The 25,992-nt window shown below is 35.9% G+C and overlaps 1 protein-coding gene across 4 annotated transcripts in view; it reads left to right on the top strand.

Annotated features, from left to right (window-relative positions):
* NKAIN2 (sodium/potassium transporting ATPase interacting 2) overlaps positions 1 to 25,992 on the top strand; it is a 1,116,125-nt gene that overhangs the window by 649,689 nt on the left and 440,444 nt on the right. The window lies entirely within an intron of this gene.

Here is a 25,992-nt window from a genome sequence, read left to right as displayed (position 1 = left end):
CAAGCCTGCTTTACATGGGTATTCATATTGCCTTTTCTCTCCCCATCCCCCACCCAAAAAAAAAGGAAATCATAAAATTTCAGGAAATCGTTTTTAAAAAGTTTCTATTTTAAAAATATGTGAACATGTGGGAGCATGGGAAAGTACCTAACCCGATGTGCTGTGCTGGGTCACTCAGTCATGTCCAACTCTGAGACCCCATGGACTGTAGCCCGCCAGGCTTCACTGTCCATGGGGATTCTACAGGCAAGAATCCTGGACTGGGTTGCCATGCCCTCCTCCAAGGGATCTTCCCAACCTAGAGATCCAGTGCTACTTTAAAATATAGCACTCAAATAAAAATGTGCATACGTGATGAAACAAAGCAAATTCTTGTGTAAATATCATTGAGGTCAAGAAAGAGAAAAAGAAATAGCATATCCAAACCTTTCAATGTGCCTTCTTCCAAACTTTTACTAATATCCTGGTGTTTACAGTAATATTTATCACCTATTACTGCTTTTAAATGGTGTAAACTTTGCTAAATTCTATACTATTATGAAACCCATATATTATTATGTATTTTAGAATAGAAAAGATAGATTTTATAACAGTTTATGAAAAATTAAAGAGTACAGTATGCACTCTTTCCTATCTGGCTTCTTTCATATATCATTATTTTTGTTTGACTTAACTCTTTGCTTCATTCTTTTGTGTTGCTGTAAAAGGTTTCATTTTTAATATATTGCAGTATATGTTCCATGCTCAATTCTAACAGTTAGAACTGGACATGGAACAACAGACTAGTTCCAAATTGGGAAAGGAGTACGTCAAGACTGTATGTTGTCACCCTGCTTATTTAACTTATATGCAGAGTACATCATGTGAAATGCTGGGTTTGATAAAGCACAAGCTGGAATCAAGACTATGATTTTTCCAATAGTCATGTATGGATGTAAGAGTTGGACTATAAAGAAAACTGAGCACCAAAGAATTGATGCTTTTGAACTGTGGTGTTGGAGAAGACTCTTGAGAGTCCATTGGACTGCAAGGAGATCCAACCAGTCCATCCTAAAGGAAATCAGTCCTGAATATTCATTGGAAGGACTGATGCTGAAGCTGAAACTCCAACACATTGGCCACCTGATGTGAAGAACTGACTCATTAGAAAAGACCCTGATACTAGTAAAGATTGAAGGCAGGAGGAGAAGGGGACGACAGAGGATGAGATGGTTGGATGTCATCACAGACTCTATGGACATGAGTTTGAGCAAGCTCCAGGAGTTGGTGATGGACAGGGAAGCCTGGTGTGCTGTAGTGCATGGGGTTGCAAACAGTCAGACACAACTGAGTTACCTAACTGAACAGTATATGTGTCCCTTTTGTTGTCAATAGACCTTATTTCCATTCCATTTTATTAACAAAAATACTGCCCATATGCACTTATCTTCTTGCACTTATCTCTTAGTACATGTTTGCCTACATTTCTTAGGAATATGGGATCCCCTGGTGACTCAGATGGTAAAGAGTCTGCCTACAATATGGGAGACCCAGGTTCGATCCTGGGTCACAAAGATCCCCTGGAGAAGGAAATGGCAACCCACTCTAGTATTCTTGCCTGGAAATGGACCGAGGAGCCTTGCAGGCTACAGTCCTGGGGTTGCAAAGAGTCAGACACGATTGAGAGACTTCATTCTCTTCTTCTTAGGAATATATAAACTGAGAGTGAAATTGCTAAGAAGGCATGGGTAATTGAGAAAGATACCTAATTTAGAAGATAATGACAAAATTGTTTCCAAATTTCTTGTGCCAGTTTACACTCCCACAAGGAACATATGAGCAGTCTTGTTGTTGTACACAAGAAGTATGCAAACTGTGGCTTGCTGGACAAGTCTGTCCTGCCACTGATATGTAAAAATAAAGTTTGGGGGGAAGACAACAATGTCCATTCATTTACCAATTGTCTGTGGCTGCTTTTGTGGTAAAAGATTGGAGTATTTTCTTCTTGAAATTAGTTTTTTACACTGTTGTAGTAATTTCAGGCAAGAGTGATTAGTTATATATATATATGCCTGCTAAGTCGCTTCAATCGTGTCTGACTCTTTGCGACCCCGTGGCCTGTAATCCATCAGGCTCCTCTGTCTATGTGATTTTCCAGGCAAGAATACGGGAGTGTAGCCATTCCCTTCTCCAGGGGATCTTCTTGACCCAGGGATTGAACCCAGGTCTCCTGCATTGCTGGCAAATTGTTTACCATCTGAGCCACCAGGGAAGGCCATATACATATATACATATACATATACATATATATGTGCACATATATATACACATTTTCAGAATCTTTTTCATTATTGGTTATTACAAGACACTGAGTATCTTGTAAAGTTCCCTGTGCTATACAGTACGTCTGTGTTGCTTATTTTTATATGTTGTTTATCATAGTAGTGTGTATCTGTTAATCCCAAAGTCCTAATTTATCCCCACCTTTCCCTTTCGCCTTTGATAACTATCAGTTTGTATCCTATGTTTATGAGTCAATTTCTGTTTTGTAAATAAGTCTCTCTCTCTTTTTTTTTTTTAAGATCCCATTTATATATCATGTGATATTTGTCTTTCTCTCTCTGACTTAGTTTACTTAGCTTGGTACCCTCCAAGACCATCCACGTTGTTGCAATGGTATTATTTCATTATTTTTTTTATAGCTGAATAATATTCCATGGTGTATGTGTACCGTATATTCTTTACCCATTCATCTGTGGATGGCCGTTGAGTTTGCTTCCATGTCTTGGCTATTGTAAACAGTGCTGCTATGAACACTGGGGTGCATGTATCTCTTCAAATTCAAGTTTGTGTTTTTTCTGGATGCCCAGGGGAGGGATTGATGGATTATAGACCAACTCTACTTTTTTAGCTTTTTTGAGGAACCTCTATACTGTTCTCCATAGTGGCTGCACCAATTTACATTCCCCCCAACAGTGTAGACGCGTTCCCTTTTCTCCACAGCCTCTCCAGCACTTGTTATTTGTAGACTTTCTGATGATGGCCATTCTGACCGGTGTGAGGTGATACCTCAGTAAGTACTTTTGACAGAGGCCATAGAATGCTTAGTATCCATCGCTTGACAAGTCAAGTGTGCTGACTCCCGCTCTGGAACTCCAGTCACTGTTGGTGTGGTCAGGCTTCTCACTGTGCCATTTCTGATGGAGATCGAGAATTTTGTCTTGATTCACTTGCATTTTCCTCACGACTGATGATTCTGAACACTATTCCATATCTTTTTGGGTCATTTTAACATATTCAATTGGTGAAGTTGCTTGATCATTTTTCTATTGTTTTCATCATTTTCTCATTGAGTTCTTTATAAGATCTGGTTATAAGGCTCTAGCCAGTTAGACAACTATTACTTTCTCCCTTTCTGTGGCTTGTCTATTCATTCCCCTGATAATGTTTTCAATGAACAGATCATATATATATTTTAAAGTAGTCAAATTGAAAAGTTTTTACTTTCAGTTATATCATTTTGTGTCCTATTTAAGAAGTTGTTCTTTATCCCAAATAATAAGTGTTTTTTGACATTATCTCCTAGAATAGTGGTTCATCGCTGAAGGCAATTTAGCACAAGGGGACATGTGTCAATGTCTAGATGTTTTTGGTTGTCATAACTGACAGTGTGGTACTGGCATTCAATGCAGAGAGGCCAGGGATGCTTCTAGACATACCATAATGCGCAGGACAGCTTCCCAAACAAAGAATTATCTGGCCCAAATAGCAACAGTGCTGCTGTTGAGAAACTCAGTCCAATAAGATGTATTCATTTAACCTTTCACATTATCTATAATCTAATAGATATATTAGACTATAGATTAATATATAATAGATTAATAATATAATCTATATCTATAATCTATATCTATACCTATATTCTATAACCTTTCACAACTCATGAATGTTGTGAAATAGGATTCACATTTCACTTTTTTCCATATGCATTTCCGATTGTCCCGGAACCATTAACTAAAATGACTGTCATCCTATATGCTTTGTGATAAATCAAGTGTTATGTCTACAAAACTGGGTTTCCCATGCTATCCCATTAATCTATTCTTATACCAAAACACCCTCTCTTAAATATTACAGCTTTACCTAAAGTCCCAATATTAGTTGGATATTAACTCCCAATACATTCTTCCTATTCAGGAATTTACATAATTTATTTCCATTTTAATGTTATTCTGTTGAGTACCCTATGCATTGTATTTTGATTGAAAATATATTGTATTTTCATATTTTTGATAGGAGTTTCACATTTTGATGCCATTAAAAGTGTTGTATCTTTTAAAATTCCATTCCTTAGTTATTTCCAGCATAAATGTTTGAAAAAATTGATATTTCAAAAAACTAATATCATAACATCTAGTCCCATCACTTCATAGCAAATAGAAGGGGAGCAAATAGAGGGAGTGACAGATTTTATTTTCTTGGGCTCCAAAACCTCTGCAGATGGTGACTACAGCCATGAAACTAAAAGACTCTTGCTCCTTGGAAGGAAAGCTATGACAAACCTATACAGAGTATTTAAAAGCAGAGACATCATTTTGCCAACAAAGATTCAGATAGTCAAAGCTATGGTTTTTCCAGTAATTATGTTTGAATGTGAGAGTTGGACCATAAAGAAGGCTGAGTGCCATCAACACTTTTGAATTGTGGTGCTGGAGAAGACTTCTTAGAATCTGTTGATTGCAAGGAGATCAAACCAACCAATCCTAAAGGAAATCAACCTTGAATATTCACTGGAAGGACTGATGCTGAAGCTGAAGCTCCATTGCTTTTACCATCTGATGCAAAAAGCCAACTCAGTGGAAAAGACTGAACTCATCTGGGAAAGACTGAAGGCAGAAGGACACGGGGGCAGCATAGATAGCATTACCGAATCATTGGACATGAATTTGAGCAAACTCCAGGAGATAGTGGAGGACAGAGGAGCCTGGCATGCTGCAGATCATGGAGTCACCAAAAGACTGGACACGACTTAGCGACTGAATAACAAAAAAGCATAAATATATGAATTTGGATTTTTGTGTGTGTTGACTTTAAATCTAACAACATTTCCAAATTCACTTACTAATTCTAATAATGTATATGTACACCAGGGCACTCTTTCTGCCCCCTTCTGGTGTATGTGTCAGAAGTTTTCTCTATCTCTATTATACTTTAATAAAACTCTATTGCACAGAAGCTCTGAGCTATCAAGCCTTGTCTCTGGCCCCAGATTGAACTCTTCTCCTCCAGAGGCCAAGAATCCGGGTGTGTCTTTTCACGGCTCAGCAACAACCTTTCATCTTGGGCTCATATGGGATTACTCAGAACAAGGTAAGGATGCTTGGAGCTCTATTTCTTTGTTCTCCTAGCGAACATGTTTTCTGCTGTACTTTACTAACTCAACAGTGCGCTTGTGGGAATGAATGACACACCCTAGGCGAAGCAAGTGAGGAGCCCTGCTCTGCGGTTGGGCAGTGACCTCATATGGCTTATGGCAGAAACCTTGTTGGGGTTCATACCAACCTGCAAGTGGACTTCCCTCATGGCTCAGACGGTAAAGCGTCTGCCTACAATGCGGAGACCCAGGTTCAATTCCTGGATCAGGACGATCTCCTGGAGAAGGAATTGGCAACCCACTCCAGTATTCTTGCCTGGAAAATCCCATGGACGGAGGAGCCTGGTAGGCTACAGTCCATGGAGTCGCAAAGAGTCGGACACGACTGAGCGATTTCACTTACACTTTCTATATGTACACCTTGTTGGATATCATACATTCACAATGATAGTATGTTTGAATAGCAACACTGGCCTCTACCTTCCTCCCTGCCCAAGTCTAATACATTTTAGTTCCTCTTTTCCCCTTACTTCACTACTCAGGAATTATCCTATATTTTTTTTTCAGTATAGCCAACCGTGTTTAATTAGACACACTCTGTCTAAAAAGTACTGCCTTGGAAGTTATTATTGAAGTGAATTTTTCTAACCAAATATTTCTTTTATCAGCAATTATTTGATGAATATCCATTATGAGTTAAGAATTCCACTAGGCACCAGTGAGCAAGCACAGTGAGCAAGACATGATCCTGGGACTCAGGGAGTTTACATTATGGTGTAATGTAAAGACTAAAAGGAAGTAAATGGGGGAATGAATTGCTTCATTCTGTATATATTCTTCTCCCTTAGCTTTTCGTTTACTAATTTTCACTTCCATATTGGATAATTTGCTGTTAAACATATCTTTTGAGTTTTTAGTTTAGATAACTGTAATTTCCAGTTCTAGACTTTCAATTTGGTTCTTTTTCAATCTACTCTGTCCTTTCTTTGTTGGTCTCTACTACTTTGTCAAAATTCTTAGTGTTGTATTTTATTTCTTGAATTATTTTAAAGTATATATATATTGCTTTAATATTTAGAGCACCTCTGGAGTGTGTTATTTTTTAGGTAAGCTGTGGGACTAGGGTGTTATGATCCACTTTTGGTGTTGCACATACCGTGATTTTGCATAAATGTATGATGTCATGTATCCATCATTATGTCATCATCCAAGGTTTGTTTTTTAATATGTACCAGATATTATATCTGAAAATATTTGCATAAGCAAGTTAGGGTCTAGGATGCTTTATCATCCTTGATAGAGGGTTTTTACTTGTTTCTGTTACTTGTCTGTTACCTGAATCACCTTTACCCGATTTAAAAATGAAGATGATTAGATGATACATTCATATTCCCTGGAAGGATTTCTCTACTTCTGGCTAGCTTTTATCCTTGCAGGGGTGGGGAGAGGAGGTTGTGAGATTCTTTGATGTTTCAATCTGAAGGATGGAGAGTTCGCCAGGGAACTCTTCTTGGTGACCCCTGAACATCACAACTGTGCCCTAGCTAAGAGAGGCTGCCAGCAAATTCTCCAGCAGCCCTCTCAGGAATCAGAAAATACCTGCGGAGGAAGAGTGCCACCGAGTCCATGACTCTTTTTTTTTTTTCTTTTCTAAATCCTGACTCAGTAATCCTTCCTTATCTAGCTGATCAGATCTCAGATTTCTTCAGAGGCTTTCATAATTTCTAAAAGTACTTAGAAGGAGAGTTGGTCAGAATTACCAAGTTCACTGTAACTTAAAGGGAAGTCTCCAAGAATTGTTTATGCAAAGGACTAACGAGTGTTGGAATGAAATTTTCTCAAAAGCTTGTTTTTTTTTTTTAATATTTTGTGTATTATTTCAGAAGTTGTAAATTAACTATGCACCTATACATATCTAATCTTGTTAAATTTTACATTAAATTAGAATGTATGACATTTTTACTCCTTTACTGTATAATTAAAATGTAAGCCCTATACCTTTATCAAAGGATTCTTTTAATTTCATTCTTAAATGAAATATACTTAATACAAAAATTATTATTTAGTCTATATCCTCCCATTGCAATGTTAACAGCATTAGGTCCAGCATCATGTCTTTCTTGTTGACCCTTGAACCCCAGTACCTAGTGAAATGCCTGTTCTACACTGGAAACTCAAATGAATATTTGTTGAATAAATGAATGCTGTTGTTCACACTACTTGTTTCTATAATCATGCCTACTGCAACACTTTTGACAGGTTGCATGCTCAATAAAAATAGTTGATGATCATACTGGAAGAATTTTCTAACATAAATTATAGGCATAGTTGAGTGTGAGGCCATTTTTCATGATTTACTGGGTTCTAAATGTATGCAAATATATCTTTTTTTAGCTTAAGTTTTATAAAGTATGGTAAAAACCACAGATAATCTCAATGATACTTGAATTCTTGATAGAAAATAATAAAAATGTTTCTGAGAAATTTATGGGTACTTATCATGAATCTGAGAAACCCATGGGAATGTTGTACAATTTTTGTGGGACAATTTTCAGACCTTAGAACTTATTTTCTTCCTTATCTGGATATGAGGAAAGGACCATTGATTTTTACAGCACCAATATAAAAGTTATTTCACCAAGATAAATATATAAACTTTTTAATTATCCTAAAATATGAGGAAATCCCTATTAATTATTTCATTAGTGAAACAGTGGAAAATTTCCCTGAAAATATTATTTAAATCCAAACAGCATAAAGATTAATATATTTTGCAATGCCAGGCCTGAGACTTCTAAGGCAGGGTAATAAAAAACAACAACCAAAAATCAGGTAATATTCGTTCATTATTAGGGCTTTAGAAAGAAACTATAGCTATTTAAAATAAGTATTTTTCTTAAGTTTAAGATAGGCTAACTTCAACCTAGCTGGATTTGTTGTAAGCCTGTTCCTTTGTCTCATTCATTCATTACTGTCAAGGTGTGTGTGATTCTATAGAAATAGTTTAGTTTTTTTTTAAACTTGAGGCATAATCAACATGTGATAAGCAGCCATATTTAAAATGTGCAATGTGGTGAGTTTTGACATATTTATAGACCTGAGAAGCCATCACCACAAGCAAAAATAATATATCTATCTGTCGCCACTGGAAAATTTGTACATACTCCTTTGTAATCTTCATTCTTGTACCTCCCCACACCATAGGAGTTATCTGAAAATGATCGTTAACTTTTTTCCTTTACTATAAATTATTTTGGGCTTTCCTGGTGACTCAGATGGCAAAGAATCTGCCTGCAATGCGGGAGACCTGGGTTCAATCCCTGGGTTTGAAAGATCCCCTGGAGAAGGGAACATCTACCTGCTCCAGCATTCTTGCCTGGAGAATTCCATGGACAGAGGAGCCTGGCAGGCTACAGTCCATGGGGTCACAAAGGGTTGAACATGACTGAGTGACTTTCACATAAATTAGTCCACATTTTTCTATTTTGGGGATTGCACCAAATCTGTAGGCAAAGTTTGTGGGAATTGATATTCTCATAATATTTAATGTTAGGAACTACAAAGGCAATGTGTCTCTCCATTTACATAGGTCATTTTCAGTTTCTCTCAAGCAGTGTTTTGTACCTTTAAGTGTACAAGCCTTTCACATCATTTATCAAAATATACTTAAGTATTTTGGTCATATTGTGAATGGTATTTTTATTTTAATACCTAATTATTTACTGCTAATATATAGAAATTCAGCTGATTTTTAATACTTTGTATTCTACTGTACAACAATAGTAAACTCATATGTGCTCTAGTAGTTATTTTTTTGCAAATCCCGTGGATTTTGCTTCTTCTCCAGTCTGCATGCTTTGTTGTTATTTTTTGCGTGTTTAGTGCACTAAATATACTGGGTCGAACCTCAGTACAACATTGAATGAAAGTGCTGAGAGTCAACATTCTTATCTTACTCCTGATCCCAGGTGGAAAGTATTCAATCCTTTACCATTAAATTTGATGCTAGCTGTAGGCTTTTGTTAAATGTTCTTTATCTGGTTGAGAAAGTTTTCATTTCTTCTTTGCCAGGAATTTTTATCAAAATGTATAGACTTATCAAAAACTTTTCTTTATCCACTGAAATGATCAAATGACCTCTCATTTTTGGTTTGATAATGTCATAAATTACTTTTATTTTAAAAAAATGCTTCATTCCTGGGAAAATATCCATTATATATAGTGTTGGATTCTATGTTCATGAGGGGTAACGGTATGTAGCTTTCTTTCCTTGTATCGCTGTTTGTCCATGTCTGAGCAATGCTGGCCTCATAGAATGAACTAATTCCTACCTGTTAAATTTTTGATAAGAGTTTTTATTGGGTTTTTATGTTTCTTTTCTCTAAATGTTTGAAAGAAATCACCAGTAAAGCCATATCGTCTTAGAGGTTTAAAGGTGGGAGATCTTGCAGTATAATTTCAAGTTCTTAATAGATAAATGTAGAATTATTTGATTTTCTGTCTCTTCTTGAGTAAGTTTTGATGTCTTTAAAAGAATCATTAAGTTTTATTTAAGTGTTTGAATATATTGGTGTAAAGCTATTTGTAATATTCCCTTATTATCATTTTAATAGCTTTGAGATCTCTGTGATAACATTTTTGACTTTGGTAATTTGTGTCTTTTTATTATTTATAATTATTCTGGCTAAAGGTTGACCAATAGTATTAGTTTTATCAAAGAACCAGCTTTAAGTTTCATTAGTTTTTCTCTTTCTCTTTTCTATCTCATTGATTTCCACTGTAATCATTATTGTTTCATTTCTCTGTTCACTTCGAGTTTAATTTGCTCTTCTTTACTAGTTTCTGATGGTAAAAAGTAAAAGTCTTATCTTCTCCTCTGGGACTCCAGGGACACAAATATTAGATCTTTCTTGGAGTCCCACATGTCCCTGAGGCTCTGTTCATTTTTGCAGTCTATTTGCACAGGACTCTACTTCTGAAAAAGAGTAGAAACACTTTTCCCTAATCCTCCTACTAAAAACAACTGAAAATCCTGTGTAATGTAAAGCAAACATAAGAAAATTCTAAAAGATGGAGAGAAAGACTTTTGATTTAAAAGAATGGAATGGCCAGGATGGTAGTGACTATCCTAGGCTTTCTTTTTGCCTCATACATCCCAAACTGGGTAAATCTAACAGTTAACCTGGACCTTGCAAAGAGATAAGAATCTCTTCACCTGAATTGTATGTACATTTCCACCCAGTGGAGCAATGTCAGAGGAAGCCTACTAAAACAGAAAATTAATCAGAATCAAAATTTTAAAACATAACACCAAATAATCCAGGATTTAATAAAAAAAATCACCTCATAATAATAATTAGGAACATATCAAGCTGAATGAGAAAAAACAATTAACAGATTCAAATATGAAGATGACATAGGTGTTAGAATTATCTGACAGGAATTTTAAAGCAGTCACCAAGTGCTTCAATGAGCATTTATGAGCATATTTGAAACAAACAAAAAATAAAATTTAGAAAGTCTCAGCAAAATTTGGAAGTCCCAGCCAAGATATAGATGATATCAAGACGAATCAAATGAAAATTGTACAACTAAAAAGCACATTAAAAGATCTCAAAACACACTAAAAAACACATTAAAAGCAGAATAGATAAAAACAGAAGGAAGAATCCATAAACTTATAGAACAATAGAAATTGCTTCATCTGATGAGAGAAAATAGACAGTATCTGATACACTTTTATCAATGTACATATTTGTTTCTTCCCAACCTAATTGATACATTTATTTCTTAACATTAAAGCATATGATGTTTTTATCTTGTCTATACATGCTCTTTTCTCCTTAAAACATCATAAGTGTTATATACCAGATGTCCTGATAAGCACGACAAAGATGCTGTAACTGTTTGAAAAGTCTGTGTTGCTATCACAGTCTCCTGTTCTATGCATTGTGACTTGCCACTCTGGACACTCTAAGTTGGACTCCTAAGCATATCCCATATTTGAAGGTAAGGAGAGTAGACAAGACTAGTTCCTTGGTCTCAGGATTACTTTGGCCCAGGATTGTCAAATAGAAATTCCAGAGACTCTTTCACATTCTTTATTTTACTGCCTCTATGTGATTGTCTGATAGGTATCAGGAAATTAAAAGACACTCAGATAAGTCTTACCAGATTTCCCTTCCTTCATGTCAGTTGTTTTATGGGGAAATGCAAAGTGGTAATGAGGGAAATGAGATTCTCAGACAGAGTTTAAATTTCACCACTCTCACTTTCTAAATGTGTGACATTGAACAAGATACCTAACTACTTGCTTGTGACCGACTCTTCCATGTATAAAAGCCAAGCACACTGAGAAACATGTTAGTTATTTAATAGATGTCAACTTCATTTTCTATTTTATGGGGAAAAAAAAGGATAATGTTACAAACTTGAAGAGCCAGAATGATGTATAAAGCACAATCAGTTTGAGACTACATTAAGACAAAATGATATAACTATTTGCCTTTTTTCTTTATTTGAACATGAAATAATATTTGATCATTAAAAATAGATAGGGTCTTCCAAGACTATTTTTTATACCAATACCATGGGACTCTCTGAGGATAATAGGGCATTTTGGTCGAGTACCTCTACCCATTATGAGAGTTTTACCATTTTGTCAGAGTAACTTTCAAATAGGAATATACATACACATTACTCTATTGTTAGCTTGAGCATTTGACATACAGCAAACTAGAAATATTATGTAGAGCATGCCAATATTAATGTGTTATTTCTCCTCATTCAGAAGCTGAAAAAAACTTCTTATCCCTATGAGTCCAAGATAATGAGTTATTATGTTTCTTTGAACTCCCAGAACAATGTGTTATTCAAGTGTTGATCATTTTTGTGCCCTTAATACTCTTATCCCATTTTGTCCTGGACAAGAATAGTGGATTTTGTACTTGGTTCTTTTATTCCTGCTTAATCCTTTGCATGGAGAAGGCAATGGCACCCCACCCCGGTACCCTTGCCTGGAAAATCCCATGGATGGAGGAGCCTGGTAGGCTGCAGTCCATGGGGTCGCTAAGAGTCGGACACGACTGAGCAACTTCACTTTCATTTTTCACTTTCATGCATTGGAGAAGGAAATGGCAACCCACTCCAGTGTTCTTGCCTGGTGAATCCCAGGGATGGGGGAGCCTGGTGGGCTGCCGTCTATGGGGTCGCACAGAGTCAGACATGACTGAAGTGACTTAGCAGCAGTCCTTTGCATATGTGAATTATTTACATTATAAACAGATCTACTTCAAATGATTTCTGAAGGGACTTTACATCTTTCCCACATGCTTAGCAAAAGTTTGCCTCTGTACTTTTGCTTGACCAAGGAGTGATTCTCTCTGAATGAGAACCCACTATCTGTGTTTTTTTCTATCTATTCTGTGATTAATATTCTCTCTACCGATTTAGTTGTTTTTTTTTCCCCCTAAGTCAACTTGGGACAAAATAAATGTTATCTTTAAAAGGAGTTATGTCTCTTGAAGGAATACAGCCAATCATCACTCACTTTATCTCTTTATTCTCAGCTTTTCTTTATGCATCAACTTTATTCTTCTTTGTAATTCTCCATATCCCAAACCTCAGAGCTCTATGTTACTTGTAAAGGTCCTCCATTAAGCTATGAAAGTTAGTTCTATTAGATGTGAAGTAAAAGTCACTCAGTTGTGTCTGACTCTTTGTGACCCCATGGACTATACAGTCCATAGAATTCTCTAGGCCAGAACACTGGAGTGGGTAGCCTTTCCCTTCTCCAGGGGATCTTCCCAACCCAGGGATCAAACCCAGGTCTCCTGCATTGCAGGCGGATTCTTTACCAGATGAGCCACAAGGGAAGCCCAAGAATACTGGAGTGGGTAGCCTATCCCTTCTCCAGGGGATCTTCCTGACCCAGGAATTGAACCAGGGTCTGCTGCATTGCAGGTAGATTCTTTAACAACTGAGCTAGTGGCCGTCTCTACATATAAACAATGACTTTGAAGTCACATCTGATCACCTGCCAAAGTATTTTATACCTCTAATATCAGATCAGTGTTGGGGAGGAAAAACTTTTTTCCTGCTCTCTTAGATTCTATGCCAGGAACCAGGCAAAGTGAACTAACAAATGTCATATTAACAGGAGAACAGGCACACAATATTTATCAATATGTATGTGCACCAGAGGTTACAGAATAGAAATGCAACTAAAAGAAATGGTTAGATTTAGGGATTATGTACCTTTTTTTAAAAAAAGTAAGGAGGAGTTGAGTTTCAAAGGGGGGTAAATTGTCAAGAAATGATTAGGAAGTATATGGAGGGATCTAATGGAAGGTAGGGCTATTTTAGTAGGTTCTGTTTATGCGAACTCATCTTAGTATTGACTCCCTGTCTTCCAAGATAAGAGTTACTTTTCTCTCCCTGGTACAAAGTGGGGGTACCTTCTTCAAAAGGAAATATGTGTCCTGCTTTTAGGCAGATAAGGGGCAGAGCAGAGACCTAGTCCAACATCTTTTGATTTTAAATTGCCTTCAGCTCAAAGTAGTCTTTATGCCAAAGTGGCATATTTTGGGGTGGCATATTCCAGTCCTTTAATAAGTCATGAAATGTTCCCTAAAATTCCAGTGGCAAATGAAACTCAATAGCTAAGGGACTTTGTTTCCTGTGGTTTAGTTAAACTGTTAATAACCAAGGTATTCTATTGCTGCTAAGGAATGGGAACGTGTTTTTGATTCAGTTAAACACACCTTAAACATTGCAGACACACAGTTACCTAAGACTGAAGGTTACTGAATTACAAATTTTATGGCAGAAATAAACACATACAATTTGGTTAAGGAGACTCATATTTTTCTATGACCCAGATTAAATGTTGTTATCCTGAAATGATCCATTCATTCAGACGAAGTAGAAGATACAAGATACTATTTCATTGCAAACAATAATCTACATTCTCTATTTGTTCCTTCTTGAATTACTTTCCTGGTCTAGCACTGTTTTAACCTCTCTGTTGTACAAATTAGTTTTTTAAAAGTCTCTCTTCTTACTGTGGAGAGGAGCAAAAAATGACCTAAATTGTGATTTCCTTGTATTTCATAATACCTTTAATTGCAAGTACAAAATCCCGAAGCCTGCTGATAGTGTGAAAAGGTTGCACACTGTCTTGTCAGCAAGATTTCTCTTTTTATGTCCTGATTATGCTAGAATATCATCATTGGAACAGTGTGCTTATAAAGGGAACATGAACTGATGAAGAAGAATTTAAAAAACACTACTGTTAAATTAGCCAGGGTGAATTAAAGATACTTAAACTCTGTAATTTACTGTTTTGTTTTGTTTTAAGAAAGACAAATCAAACAATAACTTTAGAAAAATAGTTACTTGAAAAGACAGGCTTTTGATGATAGCATATGAAAAATTAAATCAAATACTCCACCAGTACCCTGGGCATTAATGCATTATGAAGGAATCCCTTTTGTTCTGACAGTTGAAACAGGAAACTATATCCTTTGTCTTGCCCTGGGTCACTGCAGTGTTGCCTAGAAACCCAGTTTCCTAGAGGCATTTGCCCATCAAAGTGCAGTTAAGGTAACATATCTGGTTTTCAGATAGAAATGATGAGAAAGAAGTGGAGTAAAGGTAGATTAAACAAAATTAGTTTTTGTGGGTTTTTTTTTTTTTTGGTCTGTTTGTTTGTTTATATGTATGTAGAGCCTAAAATTGCTCACAATACCTGAGTACAAATACAGAAAAATTGAGTAGAATTACAAAGAGGAAAAAGCTATAGTGTAATTTATTTTTCCAGAGAACAAAAATATAGGCTTCTCAGTAGTTAAAATTGTTAAGGAACAATGTGTGGAAGCTTATTAACTGCACAGTAAAACAATTAGCAGTTGACTATGTGCCAAGCACTTCCCTTTGAATGTTCCAAGATTAGCCCAGATTGGTTCAGGTTAGCCAACTATATTGCTAATCCAAGTGCTTTGTGGAGTCACAACAAAGACACTTCAAGAGTCTGGACAAATGATGAGGTTGTGTTTGTATGTGGATTATCTTATATTGTTTCTGCTGCATTTGGCCTTTTTATAGCTTTATCTTCTTTCCAATAATAGAGAATAACTAATAAAGCATTGTGAAAATAAAATTATAACTACAAATTCCACTGCCTAGGCTTACCAGATAGAGGAAAAAAATAGTATCTTCAACAAATATTTCACCACAAACATACTTAATATTATATTCACTTCCTAAAACTCCATTAGAGTTTTAGGCAATGAATAGCATTTCAAAAAAAAAATATATATATATATATATATAGGATCAGACAATGGCTATCACTGTAAAAGCCCAAAAGGTTATATATTCTTTCACAATTGGTCCCATCATGCTTGAAAAAATTTTGTAAGTGGTTAATCAACCTTGTTGATGTGTTCTATTCTCTTGTTTCTGTTCTCTTGAGAAAGCAGAAATTGCTTACTTCTTCCAGCTACTGCTCCCATGCTTTGTTCTTGAGGGCTCTAGCTGTTGCTGACAACCCAAACAGTAATGGCCAAAAGAATACTGAATTTTGTAACTGCCCTCAAATTTTGGAGGAGGAGATGGTTTTTACTTCTAACGAATAATGTGTATTAAGATCCAAGTGGGACATTAGTAGTGATTGACCATCCAGATGACTTCTGAGAGTTACCTAAAGTCTATCACTATGAAAGTGTTTTTATGGGGCATTTGCCATCCATGGACATCAGAAACCTTCTAACTTCTCTTATAAAATTCTTTCTGTTAAATCTGATTGCATTTATCACAGTAACTCTGACATGGACTTCACTGTAACATTTCTAATGAGAGCTGCAGTAAATGAGTTGCTACTGTCTTCTGTTCATTGTTATGGACTTGTAGGGATAAACACTTGGCATTTGGAGTTGTAACTCATACCAGTGTTAAAGAACAACTACGAAAATGCAACAGTTCATTGTTGTCACATTGAACAAGATACAAATGAAATACCCTGTTGAATGATAGGAAGATCAAAAGTATGACATGATGTGATCCAATTATTTTTAGTTTCCTTGGTTTTGTCATTTGGCCCAAAACACACGCTCAGTTTGAACTAGCTATGAAATGGCAGCTGAATAGGACACAGGAATGTCTGGATTCTTTGAGAGCTGACTTAATCTTATTTTACCAAATGGAAAAGACAGTAGTAAGTAATGCATGTACTTGTAAGGGCCAAAATAGATAGATGGTGAAAACTCCAGATGCATTTCTACAGATAGAATATAGGAAGAAAGATTTAAATCATTGCCTGCATGACCTAACCAGGGTTAGGTTGCTTAGTAATTAATTCCCTTGTTCAAGTTAAATATTACTATGTGCTACTTCAGAAAGAATAATTTTTTTTGTCTTTGTTTTGAACATATAAGTGATAAGCACACTCAAATTACGCTTAGTAGGTTATTCATGCTTAATTAATAAATGAACTTAAATTCATTTTTGGTCTTTGCCTGCAAAGAAAATCAACACCCAAAACAAAACAACAACAAAAATAGCTCACTTGCAACCTAGGTCAAATATCCTCTTTATTTTCCTGTTCGCAGCAGGATCGGGACTGCATTGAGCCAAGACAGCCGTGCTGTGTTGAAGCTGTTTGTCTTTTAAGGTTCAGTGAAAACCCTGTGAGGTTCTGACCTTTCCCACAGACAGGATGCATTTGGGGCTGTTTTAGCATTTGCTGTGTGTGCCTCAGGATTCTGTTATAAATGGTTGAGCAAATCACCAAACCCTCAACTTCATGCCATACAAAAGAAAATTAGTTTCAAAATAATAATTCCCACATGAGAACACACACACATTTTAGCAAACTAGTCCCGAGTAAATAGTTGAATTTAAATGCATTCTTTTATTTATTTATTTTTTTCAAATCTAGAGTTTAAACATTTCTGTTGCCAATGCCGACGGTCAAGTAGAATACACACCTGTGCTCTGTTTGAATGGACTATTACTATGAATACTGAATGACAAATAATAAAGAGAATGAGAATGTGCAGTCACCGATCTTACAGCTGGGCAAGCGAAGTAGGACAAGGGGGTACTCTGGAGTCAGAAAGACCTAGACTTTAAAATGAACTCAGTTAGTAGATGTGTGAATTTGGCCAACATACATATCTTTATAAGATTCAGGCTCCTGACATGTAAAGTGTACATAATCATACATCATAAAGTTTTCAAATAAGCACATATCTGTCTACCACAAAACAGGGACTCAAAAATTCAATATTAAAATAAGGACAAAATTAAATTATATAATTTAATATATAAGAGTAATATAATTACTATTTTATAAACACTTTGGCATTATTTACAATATTGCTCTCATGCTTTTATAATTTTGTGTGTGTGTGATGTATTTGTTATTTACACACTCTATAATTATTAGGAGGGAATTGCTCCAACCAAATATACCAGTGAATAATTGATGACCAACTACAATTGTCAGTTTTCAATGCTCATCTAACTTGGGCTCTCTGTGGTAATTAGCACTTGTGACTTTTTTTCTTCTTAGCTGTCTTCTCCCCTGGAGTATGTGGCAGAATGTATTTTCTAAGAATTGTTGCAGCAATCACTCCCATTCCTCACGCCCTTTTAAACTAAGACTTCATGTTTGTTCCATGGAGAGGTGGTGTCTATGTCCCTGCCCTTGAAATGGGGAGGGCTGATGTGATTGTTTGGACCAATAGAGTATAGCAGTAGGATGCTATGTGATTTCTAAAGCGATACAGCTTCTGCTTACTCTATGGAATAAGTCATCTGAAAGCTATCAGTCGAGATTTATACCATCGCTTATCCTAAACTACCATACTAGGCAAAAGCTCAGACTAGCTCTTTGGAGAAGCTCTGACAAGAAGACCTGAGAAAATTGAAAGGACTCAACTAGCCCCAGTTACTTCAGCTCCCAGCTTGCTTGTTCCAACTGCTGTCTGACTGCAACCTCGTGAGAGATGCTAAACCAGAATGATGCTACTCATCCTTTCCCATGTTCCTGAATCACAGAAACTGTGAGCCAGTAAGCTGATTTTGTTGCTTGAAACCACTGAATTTGGGATGGATGCAGAAATGTAAAAGCAGAACAGACTGTTTGCTGTAAGAACTCCTGTCTCGCCCTCTGTCTCTGGCATGCCTCTTCTCTAGCATGATCACAAGTTTCTGTTTCCTCCTGCCACCCTTTAAATATTGATGCCCATTAGGGTTTTATTCACAGCCTTTACCTCTCTGCTTTATACATATTCTTCTGCAGATGTTTCGTTTGCTGTCATGACTGCAAATATCACCTAAATTTCATTGAGTAACATACTAGGAGTAGATAGCAAAATTATTTGAATAAATCCTAGCAGAAAAATTTCCAACTTTGATGAAACCTCTATAAGCCTACAGATCCATGAAGCTCAATAACTTGAAGCATGAGACAAAGAACAACAAAAGTCTACTAAAGTACAACATAGTAAAATTTGGTAAAATCAGTGACAAAAGGAAACTCCTAAAAGTAGTCACAGATAAAATGACATCTTAGATACAGAGGAATAAAGTGGCACATTTCTCATTGGAAACAATGCAAATGAGAGCTTAGCCCCAACTTTAAAGGACGGAAAGAAAATAACCTGACAACCTAGACTCTCCATTCAGTGAAAATATCTTTTGGAACTGATGGCAAATTAAGACTTTGTTTAAGAAACTCAAAAGCTGAAAGAATTAATCAGTTAGTATACTTGCAGTGCAAATGTTAAAGGAAGTCCTTCAGGCCAAATTAAAATTAGATAAGATTGAATCTGAATCTGCACAAAGAACTGAAAAGAACTGGAAAAGGTAACTACATGGCTAATTATACTGTTTTTCTTAATTTTCAAATCCCATTAAAAGATTATTGACTATTTAAAGCATTAATGATAAAACTATATTGTGGACTTTACAGCATATTTGAAATAAAATGTATACTACAATGCAGAACCTAGAATTTACTCTAGTATGATATATAGTTCTTATAGCACATGTGAAATATTACAATATTTTGTAAAGATAGAATATGATAAGTTAAAGATGGACACTAATAGTGCACACTGAAGTAAGCTGTAGTGTCTGTATTAATTAATATGTCAAAGTATATTTCAAAGCAAAAAATATTATTAGGGATAAAGAGAGACATTTTATATTAATAAGGGGAGGTCAATTCCTTAAGAGAATCTAAAACTCACGAATGTTTATAGATCAATAGCAAAGCTTCAGAATATGTAAAGCAAAAACCAATGGAACTGAAAGAAGAAGACCTCAAATCTGCAAATATAGTTAGAGATTTCAACACCGATCTCTCAATAAAATGAAAGTCTGTAATGTTGTGAAAGACTTCAACAATGCTACCAAATTTCTCACCTAATTGTTATTTTTATAATATGCCAATCAGCAATATCAAGATGCAAATTATTTCTAGATACACATAGAATGTTTATCAAGACAGACCATCTTGATAAATTTAAAAGCATACAAATCTTATCAAATACATTCTCAGGATCCTATCATGCATTTCCTGAATATGATACAATAAAATTAGAATATCAGAAAGGAATTTTGAAAAACTTGAAATATTTGAAACCAAAATAGCATACTTGAGGAACAGATAAAGGTTATCTGTTAGAGAAAAAAAAAAAGTACAACTGACAGTATATTTATTGTGAAAGACTAATTGGTTTGTCACCACAATTACGAACAAGGCACAGATATCTGGTCTTACCACATCTAATCAATGTGATACTAGAAGTTCTGAAAAACGCCGTCTGTATCTACACAAAGGACTGAAGAGCTCTAGGAATTATAATTATATTAGGAAAGTCTTTTTTTTTAATTCAATTGGATAGAAAAAATTAAAACTATGTACACTTGCATGTAACACACCTTCTATGTAGAAAGTCTGTGGAATATACAAGAAGTTAATAGGACTAACAAGTATGTTTAGCTAGATTATAGGCTATAAGCGTGATTTATGTATAAATCAAGTGTATTTTGTGTATTAGTAACAACCAGGACATGGATTTTTTCCTTTTTTAGGAAATGAAATTTTAAGGAAAATATGTAAAAGAGCTGAAAATAGCCTCACAAATATACTAAATATTTGTACCCTGTCCTAGGTGGCACTAGTGGTGAAGAGCTCGCCTGCCAATGCAGGAGACGAAAGAGACGCGGGTTTGATCCCTGGGTCGGGAAGATCCCCTGGAGAAGGAAATGGCAACCCACTCCAGCATTCTTGCCTGGAGAATCCCATGGATGGAGGAGCCTGGTGGGCTACAGTCCATGGGGTCACAAAGAGTCAGACATGACTGAGGACACCATCCATCCAAATTGCTGACAGAAATTAGAGAACTAAGTAGATGGAGAGATACATAATGTTTATGATTCAAAAGACACAATATTTTTAAAATGTCAGTTCTCCCAGTTTTATCTATGGGTACAATTCACTCCTGATCAAAAGCTCAGCAGACTTAAAGAAATACTGACAAATTGCTCCTAAAATGTATATGGAAATGCAAAGAAACTACAATAAAATAAAACACCTTTAAGAAAAATAAAATTGGAAGACTTACACCACCAGATGTCAAGCCTCATTATGAAGCTATAGTAATCAAAAGGACTGTGGTATAGGCATCAAATAGACAAATAGATCATTGGACAGAATAGAGGGTCCAGAAAAGACCCAAACATGTATGGTCAGTATTTATTTAAACATTTACAGGCAATGAGTGGAGAAGCAATTGCTTTTTCAATAAACAGTGGTGGAATAATTGCTATTTATATACAAAATATAAACCTTCTCATATCTCATGCTAGATATAAGAAATTATTTTAAGATGGATCATAGACCTCATTATAAAACCTAAAACTATAAAATTTTCTAGAACAAAAACATGAGAGAAACATCTTTGGTATATTAGGGAAAAATTTTATTGATGCTAGAAATATGATGCACACACATAGAAAAAATTGATACATCTGATCTTTTTGATATTAAAACTTAGATTCTTCAGAAGATACTGTTAAGAGAATGAAAATACAGCCTGCAGAATAGGAGAAAATATTGGCCAATCATGTCTTATCAAATGACCCATGTCTATCCAGAGTAAATAAAGAACACTCAAAATTCAAGAAAAAAATAAAATTAAAAAATCATGAATAAGAGATTTCAATAGACTCACTGCCAAAGAAATTATGCAGATTGAAATTAAGCACCTCAGTTAGTCATGAGAAAAATGCATCTTAAAACCACAATGAGATACCAGTACACATGGCTAAAATGGGAAAAAAAAAAAAGCAATTGTTAACAATGATGTAGAGGTACTGGAACTATCATACACTCTTGATGAAACTGTAGAATGTTATAATCATTTCAGAAAATTCATTAGTTTCTTTAAAGGTTAAATATACACCTGTTATAACAGCTGTTCTATGCCTAGATATTTAAACAAATGATGTTACAGTCTATGTCAGTGCAAATAATTGTACATGAATGTTCACAGAACTTTATTTGTAATAGCCTAATATGGAAAATGACCAAAAAGTCCATCAGCATGGATGAACAAATTGTGGTATATCTATACAATAGAATATTATTAAACAATAAAAAGAATAAACTATTGATGCATACAATATAAATAAATCCTAAAATAATTATCCTGAGTGAAATAACCCAGGCAAAAAATGCATACATATTGCATGACTTCATTTTCACAATATTCCAGAAAATTCAAACAAATATATAGTGACAGAGAGCAAACTAGTAACTTCAGGAGGCATGGATACTGAAGGATTCTAGAGGGTTGCAGAGAATTACAAGTAACTTTGAAGGGGTGATAGATATATTCATGGACTTCCCTGATGGCTCAGATGGTAAAGAACCGGCCTGCAATGCAGAAGACTCACGTTAGATCCCTGGGTCAGGAAGGTCCCCTGGAGTAGGAAATGGCAACCCACTCCTGTATTCTTGCCTGAAGAATTCCATGGACAGAGGAGCCTGGCGGGCTGTAGTCCACAAGTTGCAAAGGGTAGGATACAACTAAGTGATTAACACTTGAACTTTTAGGTGTATTCATTTTCTTGATGATAATGATGATTTCACACATGAACACATATGCCAAAATTTATCAAATTTTCATCTTAAATATAAGCAGTATTGTATGTCATTTATGCCTCGGTGAATCTGTTTTAAAAACTGAAACTAAAACCTATAGGAGAATCACATTCTGTTATTTGACTTTAACTATGCGACTTTTTGATGATGATGCTTTTGAACTGTGGTGTTGAAGAAGACTCTTGAGAGTCCCTTGGACTGCAAAGAGATCAAACCAGTCCGTCCTAAAAGAAATCAGTCCTGAACATTTGTTGGAAGGACTGATGCTGAAACTGAAGCTCCAATATTTTGACTACCTGATGCAAAGAGCTGATGTTAGAGAAGACCCTGATGCTGGGAAAGATTGAAGGCGGGAGGAGAAGGGGACGACAGAGGATGAGATGGTTGGATGGCATAAGCGACTCGATGGACATGAGTTTGGGCAAGCTCGGTGAGTTAATGATGGACAGGGAAGCCTGGCATGCTGAAGTCCATGGGGTCACAAAGAGTCGGACATGACTGAGCCACTTGATTGAACTGAACTGATGTGACTTTTCAGCAGTTTATTTAATCTGTGCCCCTGTTTCCTTGCCTGTAAGTTTAGATCATTATATGTAGCTTGCTGTTGTGTGCTTTGGTGTTTGTTAAATGAACTAATGTCTGTAAACCTCTTAGGGTGCTTGGAATGCAATACAAGAATTAGTTATCAACTATACTTATTTTGTAGGGAAAGACAATAAATTCCTCACAGCTCATAGATAACATCTTTTCCTGATTTAATGGAAGTCTATTCCTTCCTCCATTTCCATGGAACAAGGCATAGCTACATGCTTGTAATTTAAGAATTTATTCAGAATTGCATTTTATTTAGGCTTTATTTCAAGAGACTTGAATGTTAAAGACATACTTTTGGAGGTCTTCTAAAGACATTTGCCATATTTTCTCATTTATTTTCTTCTAGATTGTATGCCAATATGGTATGCTCTAGCTCAATAGAATGCCTCTCTATATCCCTATAAATCATGGATCCAGCAGTTTTTCCATTGATAGTTATTATTCAGCAATTTTACTGTTTTTAAGAATGTTTCATTCTGGAATTCCACTTGTATCTGAAGTACCATAAACTATAAAATTTTGTAAACGTAAATTACTATGGCCAGTACAATCTTACAAAAACAGAAAATGGCATCAAAGAGCTGGAGACATGTTTCAACCCAACCCAAGATTGCTGGCAATAACAAGGATTCTTCCATGCTATCCACAGTATATTTTATTATTAACAGTATCACTGGGCCGAGATGCCATATCTGAGAGACCAACTAAGTATGCTTGTTTTTTGTTTTTTTTAAGTCGAACTGAAAGCAGCTGCATTTCTGTTTGAATTGCTCCCTGAGCTCTCCTGCAAATATATAAAAGGATGTTATAAATAAGTTAGGAGGTGATTATTCTCATTTGTCAGTGGAGGCAGCGTAAGTGAAAGCTGCAGCAGAGAAGCACAGAGGCAAAATATTAGGAAATCCTTCATAATTGTAGACTGAGTTAATCATTCAGAGGATATTCTCAGGGAACCTGAGGAAATACTTGAGGCTAAGAATAATATATTTTTGTTGGGAGAGATAGAAAGAAGGCGATACATCTTTTCCGAGATGAGGTGCAGGATGCTATAACTTGAACCTCTGATATTACTAAATCAATATGAACAAACTGAATGACGCTTCAGCCCTAAAAGTATGTACATCTGTGAGGGTGCTTGTGTGTGCCTGTGTGCTGAGGTGGGGTTGTACACTACATGCAAAGAGTGGAGAATTTGCATAGCTGCAAGGCTTTTACTATCCGGCCCTTACCCACCTGTTCTGCCAGAACATTGCTCCAACTCACCCTGCTCTATACCTCTCATCGGTCCTTCAGTTTCAGCAGAAACTGCTACATCTCTATTTCCTAAACATGAACTCTTGACATCCATCTAGTTCCTCTGCATGTTAACTCCTAATCTTCCTGTTTGAATTTCCATTCTTTGCTTAATTATCTGTTACAGTGTCGCATTATCTGTGCTATCTTCTCCTGTCTCTCTAGGGTGACATGGGAACTCCCGCCTCTCTGTTCACATAATATTTCATATGTGCTTCTATTGTGGCCAGCTATTCACCAGAATCGCAGGGGTTGGCTCTTTCCAGAAGGAAGCTTTTGAAGACATGGGTCATATTTTCTTTTTCTTTCTCTCATTGGTGCTAAACCAGTGTTTGACATTGTAGTTAGTGTTCTTTATAGGCTTGTGGGATGAATGACTAAATAGACAAATGAACAACCATGGGACCTAAAGAGGCAGAAAACAAGTGCAAGGCTCCAGGAGACTTTAATGCTGGCAGTAGCAACAGCCATCCATTTACTGTGCTCGTCTCTAGCGGCTACTCCTGACCTTGCTTCCAGAGCTTTTCATGTCTCTCAGCCAATCCTGAATTACTGGGGAGCCTGGCCTTGTAATCATTTGAATATGTTTTTCAAAAAGTACTTGATGTTAGAAAGAATCAGCGGCAGGAACTCAGCTAAAATAAGATGATTTACATGGTCAAAGAGACACTAAAATCAAGTAGATGAAATCAGGAAATGAAAAATTCAAGGTTGTAATAACCTCTAATGGAAAAGAATCTGAAAAAGTATGCATGTATAACTGAATCGCTTTGCTATACACCTGAAACTAACATAACATTGTACATCAACTGTTTTTCAATAAAAAATGTTATATAAATTCAAGGGAAAATGTAAAAAAAAGGAGACTATTCAAAGAAGACAAACATTTTAATATTTTTTTTAAATCTTTAGGTAAAATGTACAAAGTAAGTTGTGTGCATATGTACCAGTCGCTTCAGTCATGTCTGATTCTTTGTGACCCTATAGACTGCAGTCCTCCAGGCTCTTCTGTCCATGGGATTCCCCAGGCAAGAATACTGGAGAAGGTTGCCATGCCCTCCTCCAGGGGATCTTCCCAACCCAGGGATCAAACTCATGTCTCCTGCATTGCAGATGGTTTCTTTACCCACTGAACTACCTAGGAAGCCCATAAAATAAGTTACCAAATTCAATTGTCTTTAAGGAAAATTAGAATAATTTTAAAATTATTAGACTGTTAGAATAATCTTTGATGAAATGTACAATATATAGAATTGTCCAGGTTTAAAAAAAAACCCTTCTTTTATACTATAATATTCCAGAAAATAGTCCAAGTTATTTTGCAAAAATTTCTATGAAAATATATGAGCATCATGGACTCATTCTCACATGGTATGTGTGATCACATGTTCCCAGTATCTGTCACTGTATAACAAACTATCTCCAAATTCCATACTTTAGTGACTTACAAAGCCACTCAGTTTATCATCATCTCTAATACAGATTGGCACAGCTCAGACAGGCTCTTCTTACTTGGATCTTTCATGTGGTTGCAGTCAGAAGGCGGCTCAGGTGGCAGTCCGGGCTCTTCAGT

The sequence above is a fragment of the Cervus elaphus genome, chromosome 28 (genome assembly GCF_910594005.1).
Source record: "Cervus elaphus chromosome 28, mCerEla1.1, whole genome shotgun sequence".
Taxonomy (NCBI): Eukaryota; Metazoa; Chordata; class Mammalia; order Artiodactyla; family Cervidae; genus Cervus; species Cervus elaphus.
This window is presented reverse-complemented; position numbering and strand designations above follow the sequence as displayed.